Below are 7,595 nucleotides of genomic sequence, written 5' to 3' on the forward strand. Positions count from 1 at the left end.
TCTTTCAGTGCATGCCAACAATTTTTTACAGAGGCCCCCAAAGGGTGGCAGGGAGTGGAATAGTCAAATGTGAGTACCTACTGAAAAGTCAAGATTGATAGATTGATTTGCATTTATATCCCACCCATTTTTATCTCAAAGAGCTCAGGGTAGTGTATTGTTTCATATAGGCACACAGCATTTTTCTTCTTCACAACTCCGGCGTATGAGATCAGGTACCTTTGAGCTAGTGACTGCCCCAAGGTTACCCAGGGAGCTCCACAGTCTGGACATAAACAGAAGAAATCACATGAACCTCGTTGCAGGCTTGTGGACAAACTACGCCTTGGTTACAAAAAGCCCTTATATCAGCACAAGCCCAGTGCTGTGTGACTCAGCCCTGCCTTAGAAGAAATAAAGAGAGGAACTAAATATAGCTTAGATAACTCTTCTCGTGGCTTCTTTTCCCCTTGGTTGGTGGAGTATGGCTCCAGTCTTTCAGTGAGCAGTCTTCTGAATTTAATGGCTAAATCATAGAATTGTACAGTTGGAAGGGACTGCGAGGATCATCTAGTCATCATCCAACAACACAGGAATCCTGCCTATAGCTGTCCCTAGGTGGGCTCGAACCAACAGCCTTCTAGTTATTAACAGCCAGATGCACTGACTCACTGGGCCATATGTCTACAGACACAATTGCAGGGATAATTTCTATAATAAAAAGAGGTAAAGGTAAAGGGACCCCTGACCATTAGGTCCAGTTGTGGCCGACTCATCTTGCTTTACTGGCCGAGGGAGCTGACGCAGCTTCCGGGTCATGTGGCCAGCATGACTAAGCTGCTTCTGGCGAACCAGAGCAGCGCACGGAAATGCCGCTTACCTTCCCGCCAGAGTGGTACCCATTTATCTACTTGCACTTTGACATGGTTTCAAACTGCTAGGTTGGCAGAAGTAGGGACTGAGCAACGGGAGCTCACCCCGTCGTGGGGATTCGAACCACCAACCTTCTGATTGGCAAGTCTTAGGCTCTGTGGTTTAACCCACAGCGCCACCTGTGTCCCAGAAAGAAAGAAAGAAAGAAAGAAAGAAAGAAAGAAAGAAAGAAAGAAAGAAAGAAAGAAAGAAAGAAAGAAAGAGAGGTGCTGGGGCTTTAATTTGCCTAGGAAACCTTGCCCTCCACCCCCAGATATTCAGAGGCTATTGGTGAGAACGGTGCCGTGTATTTTACCGATACTGTATTGTATTGTGGTGAAGTGGTGGAGGAATTCGCTATACAGAATTTGGCTTGGAGGCAGAGGACAAGCCCAAGGAAGGAGGAGTGAGCCTCACGGAAATCAACCTATTTCAGGGCCCCCTCTCCTACGTTACCTTGGCACAGGGCTGCATGTTAAAGCTCTGTGTCCAAGCGGGTTTTTTGTTTTCTTCCCCTAATGCTTTCCGTGGGAAACCCCACATTTTACCACTGAACCGGAGTAAATAGCAATGGACTGCAAGTTACCCTGTGAGACTGAGGAACTGCATCATATGGCAAGCAGGAGACCAATGTGAAGGTGGAGCTGCTCCCGGGCTTGTTTTGATTTTCCTTCTGCATTGCATCCCCCACTTTGTATTAAACGGTGAGCCTGTGGGCAGGGGGCGGCAGGGACTGTCTTGTCTTTTTTTATCATTAAGCACTTTATTGAATAGTCACCATACTTTTAGGTTGAATACTGTATACAGGTTCTTTGGAACGGTCCTATCAATAACATATCAGTTCTTTGGAGAAAGCAACTGCCTTGTGGGGCTCTGCAACCCGAACCAGCTAACTCCCCTGATTCTGTCTCCCACTAACCACACAGGGGAAGGAGTCTATCATCATGCTTTCTCATACACTCTGGTGCAGATAACGTTGTTCATTTCACACTCCACAACCAGCTTTCCATCTTCTATTTTTCTTTTTATTGTGGTCTCTTTGCCATCCCATTTCTGCAACTGACTGAGCAACCCATTGTCTAATGTCACAACACTCTTTACTTTCCTGTCATCTGCTGTGGTCTCATCAAACTGTTCCCCCAGTTTGAAGGAAATCTCAGTGTTCTTTGAACTGCTCTTTGTTTTGATGGTTATAACATCTCCGTTGCAACTGATGATCACATTGGGCTTGGCAACACCAGCCACCTTCCTGGTGGCAAAGCCCACACCAAGTTCTTTCATATAGTCATCAAATTTTTCAGTGGAAACAAGCTTCCAAGTTCCCAAAAATTGTTCGCACGTGGTGTAGGATTAACTAAGTCTCCTGAGGAACTTCTTACAAGTTTAACTAAGCACCACAAAGAGCACAGCACCTGACTGTCTTGTCTTTTAATGTCTGTGCAGCACTTAGAAACTGTTAGCTGCTTCCTAAGTTTTAAAAAGCCACATGTATCTAGTGCAGCTCACAGAAAGCAACAGAGGCAGCTTTCCCCAGCGAGGAAAAGTTTCATCCTATTGATTATTGCCTATTAAAGTTTTTGTTAAAACGTTAGCCTCTGTGGATGCATTTTTTTTTAAAAAGCATCTCTTATCTCTTTCCCTTTCCCTCTCCCTTTTCCCAATACATTCACACACAGACATTACTTTGCGCTCTCTCTCTTAAAACATTCTCCCCCAAAGACCCAACGTTCCCTGGCCTCATGCGCTCTCATAGCATCGTTTTCCTCAAAGGCTATAGAGAGCAATTCTTAAAAGGGCTAAACGTCCTCGTCTCTTGTGCTGCTTTTCACAAAGTTGGCGTCATTCATCCTCTCTGTTGTGCTGTCTCACTGCTGTGGCTGACTATGCTCACGAGAAACTGCTCTGTGGGAATAGCCCTCCTCCTGCCACACTGCTTTTGTGGAAAACCCCTCTGAGGCAAGCAGGCTTGTGTACTTTCCCTTGCTGATGAGGCTGGAGGCTGAGACTGTGGTACAACCGATAAGAGAATATGAACTAGGAAAACCCAAAAGTCATCTTATGCATGAATTTACTGTGTGACCTTTAGCCAAAAAGAAGTTGAACTATAGTAACAGTGCTCTTTTTCTAGAAAAAGAGGTGCCAGAACTCAACACGAATGCCTCCCTTATTCTCTAATAATGGCAGTGGTGCCCACCAGAGATGGCCGGAACTGAGTTCCAGCTGAAAAAAAAGCCCTGTATTATTATTATTATTATTATTTGTTTGCTCACCATCCCAACCCTGGGTGGAAATTTGTGTGGGTGGGTGCTAACTGTTCCCTGTATTGTTTTCCTCATAGGCATTGTTATCCCGTCATTCCCTCAGCTGCTATTAACTCAAAATGGTAGCAACATACAGGTACACAGTATGTATGGCATTTTAAAAAGGCACCTCTGCTATTTCTGCAAAATAGGCACATTATTTTGCTAGGGGCTAGTACCAGAAAAAGGGGGTTGTCTCTAGCATAAATTCAATACAAAGCCAATACCTGTGGTGCATAGACTAAGGTTGGTTGCTCAATAGTACGAGTCTATACATGTCCGCTTGGAAGAAAGTCCCTACAAACTGAGCAAAACGTACGCCCAGGCAACTCTGCAAAGGACTGTATTATAAACTGCACTGAAATAAATAGGATATAAGAGGTTTTAACTGCATGCATGAGCCTTTTAAATGGGCATGCATCCCCATGGGCTGTTTGTTTTGTGTTTCAGTCTGAAGTTCTCAGACGTTCTCAGAACAAATGCACTTTTTATGTGCTGATTTCCTTAAAGTAAAGCTCTCAGTGTACATCACAGACTGATACCATGGGCAAGACATGTCAGGGCAGAATTATTGCTTCTCTTACATAGCAGGTTTTAAATGTTTTAAGAGTGCAGCTTTACTTGGGCGATAAACTTTTATAATGAGTCTGGAGCACACCTTACAAAAAAAAGTAGTGGCTTTATTTTTAATCTCTCTGCCTGTTTATTAGAAATGTGTTTTGGTTTATCAGAGAAGTGCAGGAGGGAGAGCAAGGAACCATTCCACCTTAAGAATCATAAAATGGCCTCATGTGCAGTCAAGAGTCTATAAATGTTAAGTATACTTAATTTACAAACTGAAAACATAATGCACATCAGAGCTTTCCTGATCAGTGCTCCTGGCAGGAGGCTCCGTCATACTTTCATAAATCCATTTCTTACTTTGTCTCTAATGGCAGGCATTTATGATTTCCCCTGCGTGGTGCTTAGCCAGGTTTTCTTAAATAAGGGAGCAGGGGAAATGGCTCTATATTTTAATTTTCTCTCTTCAAAATAGAGTGTGGGTGTGTGCAGAAGTCACACTTTTAAGAGGACCACTTTCTAACAGCAAATAATTTATAAATCTGTATTGGAATGAAATGGGATACCAGTCCAGAACAATTAATTAATTACAAGAAGACAAAATCTCAGGGCAGCTGTTCAGTGAACCACAGAAATGGCCACCAAAATAAGAATGGCCATTCATTCTTTCTCCCATCACAGTAATTTACAATGAAGGTAGATGACTTGCTCTTTTATCCATGCTGCCAGGTGTGCAGTGTTGAATGGCCAGTTACATCTACTGGAAAGGGAGAGATACGATTATTAAAAAGCAGATTCATTATTAGGGTCAGCCTTAGGGCTTGCTGAGCTGAAGAAGGCACCAATTTGATGCCTGATAGCTCAGTGTTTGTTTTGGCACACTGCCGTGAACCAGGGCAGACAGAAAGACAGAAAAAAGCAGAAAGCAGTAAATGAATTTAATCTTTTTTTCAAAGTTCTACAGGTCGGATACTAATTTACAAATATGAACCTCTGTCAATTAATCTGAAAGTTTTATTAAAATAAGTGTTCTGGGTTTGTTAAGAACCCCACAGCCCTCTAATCCTTACATCAAGGCAGGCTGGGGGATTTGTTGTTGTTTGTTCGTTTAGTCGTGTCCGACCCTTCGTGACCCCATGGACCAGAGCACACCAGGCACTCCTGTCTTCCACTGCCTCCTGCAGTTTAGTCAAACTCATGTTGGTAGCTTCAAGAACACTGTCCAACCATCTCGTCCTCTGTCGTCCCCTTCTCCTTGTGCCCTCCATCTTTCCCATCATCAGGGTCTCTTCCAGAGAGTCTTCTCTTCTCATGAGGTGGCCAAAGTATTGGAGCCTCAGCTTCAGGATCTGTCCTTCCAGTGAGCACTCAGGGCTGATTTCCTTAAGAATGGATAGGTTTGATCTTCTTGCAGTCCATGGGACTCTCAAGAGTCTCCTCCAGCACCAGAATTCAAAAGCATCAATTCTTCCGCGATCAGCCTTCTTTATGGTCCAGCTCTCACTTCCATATATCACCACTGGGAAAACCATAGCTTTAACTATACGGACCTTTGTCGGCAAGGGGATGTCTCTGCTTTTTAAGAGGCTGGGGGATAGACTTCTTATTAACATTCCTATTTATTTATTATTGCATTTATATCCCACCTTTCCTACAAGGAACTCAAGGTGGCATTCATAGTTCTCCTCTTCCCATGTTATCCTCACAACAACCCTCTGAGCAGGGCTGGCCCAGGACGTTTTGTCGCTTGAGGCAAAATAGAAAATGCATCGTCATCCCTGCTCCCTTATGCTGCAACCACCAGCTGACGTGACTGGAAGTGGCCTGGAGATGCCCCAGACAAAAGGGGAGAAAAAAGGCCAGAGAGGAGCAGGTGGAGGTGTGTGTCTGTGGCGGAGGTGGAGGGGGGATAGAGGACAAGGGCAGGAGGCAGCAGGTGGCAAATTCCTTGGGGGCCCAGCCTGCTGCCTAAGGTGACTGCCTCACCAAGGTTCGTGGGGGACTTGAAATCTTGTCTCCCAAGTCTTCCACCTTCTGCCTTACACCTTGCAGAGCAAGTTATACCACTGCCTGGAATGCACCGTCAGACGCAGAATTTAAGAGGCTTGTGCTTTTCTGGACATGTCGAAACAACGGCGGGGTGAGGGAGTTGCGTGTTAAACTGATCGGATAGACTTTAAATTTCCACAGATAACTTTTTATACTTGGTTGCAATCAATGCAAAGAGCTTAAGACTTTATTTCTAATTGCAAGAGAAGGGATAAGACATTTTCTGGTTTTTTACTTTTGATATATGCATTTTTTCTTCAATGGACCTAACTCCCAGGTACGTGTGCATAGCACAGCGTGCGAGTAATTTTTGGCCCTCAACTACAACTCCTATTATCCATTGCCATCTGCCATGCTTGCTGGAGCTGATGGGAACTGTAGTTGTTTTTGTTTTTATTAGGTGTTTTATATCTTGATTTTATTCTGTGAACCGCCCTGAGACCCCCGTGTATCGGGCGGAAAATAAATTCAATTAACAACAACAACAACATTATCAAGGGGGCTAAATGTTTCCCACCCTTCGCATATAGGATGGCAGACTATATTATCTCTAGAAGTACACACGGTTGACGAATAAAATACTGCTGGGGAGAAAGATACAACGGCAGTGCTTAATGGCCTACTATTTTTGCGCAAGGGAGGAAGATGAAGACCTATCTCATCCAAGGATCGCTAGCCACCACTGCAGGCTGGAGTGCCATTCAGAAAAAAAACTCCCAAGGAAAGGAAATAGAGTCTGGTTCCCAGATCAATTATTCACCACCAGCAGTGCTATCCTGTAGCCTACTTACAATCCCACCAGTATAATGTGAGACAAGTACTTGCAGAAGACGCAGTAGCAATTTCTGCAAGCAGGGATATCTCACAGAAGTTGCTGCCATGTATTCTGTAAATTTCACCAATATTACACGGCTCAGATGAGGCCTCCATGTCAGCAAGAGCCATCCTCAGGCAGCTGCCAGGGCCCAGTACACCAGCCTCTTAACCATGTTTGATGTAACAAGAGTAATTATTTTAAAAACCACTTAAGGATCCAAGTAAATCATTTTTTTAATAATCTCAGAAGGCTATGGTGAGACTACAGAAAATTAAAATTAACCACTGTTTTAGATATGGAAAATCTTTAGGGCATATTTGGTACACAGTTACTGTACTGAATAGAGACAAGTACAATAATTTAAAATGAAGATACTTTCCAGCCTTCTGGGATAGCGTTTATATCATTCCTAACATTTAGATTCAGGATGCAGTTAGGAAATTGTTATGAGAATTGTGCTTATTCCATCGTCGATAATATTTTGGACAAAATGGCCACACATTTTCAAAGCCAGGGAGAAGGGGGTGGTGATGACTGGAACAATTTATCAGAAAATATATTAGAAAAATCAATAGGAAGGCATCTGTTCCTGGTACCTTTCCACCTCTCAATTACCTAATTGCTCCCGATACAATACTTTTGAGAGCTCAATCAAGGCATCCAGCCAGCTGCTTAAGTGGTTGGGAAACTGAGGACAAATTAATCTGTTCTAGCTCATTTTAAAAGCATTTGCTGCAGCCCATTTTATTGCACCCCTTCTTAGCATCTATTGCAAAAAGCACCTCTCTTGTTAGGCTAAATGCCTTGGAAACTCATGTACTTGCTGTCTAGTGCACAAACAACACATTAGCTCAGGAAAGGTGTGTTTCCAAACATGAGATTGGGGAGCATTTGTAGGAAAGAGAGATACCATGTAGATACTTATCCATCCTTTCCCTGTGCAATCTATTTCTCCACCTCTTTCTAGGCTAAGAGGT

General features: G+C 43.5%; 1 pseudogene across 1 annotated transcript; it reads right to left on the reverse strand.

The window, feature by feature from the left end:
- Positions 1 to 1,629: 1,629 nt before the first annotated feature.
- Positions 1,630 to 2,241, reverse strand: LOC309368762 (fatty acid-binding protein, adipocyte pseudogene; annotated as a pseudogene). Its single transcript has one exon. The product of its transcript is annotated as a fatty acid-binding protein, adipocyte pseudogene (transcript).
- Positions 2,242 to 7,595: the final 5,354 nt, after the last annotated feature.

Source organism: Podarcis melisellensis (genome assembly GCF_964234715.1).
Source record: "Podarcis melisellensis genome assembly, chromosome: 4".
Lineage (NCBI taxonomy): Eukaryota > Metazoa > Chordata > Lepidosauria > Squamata > Lacertidae > Podarcis > Podarcis melisellensis.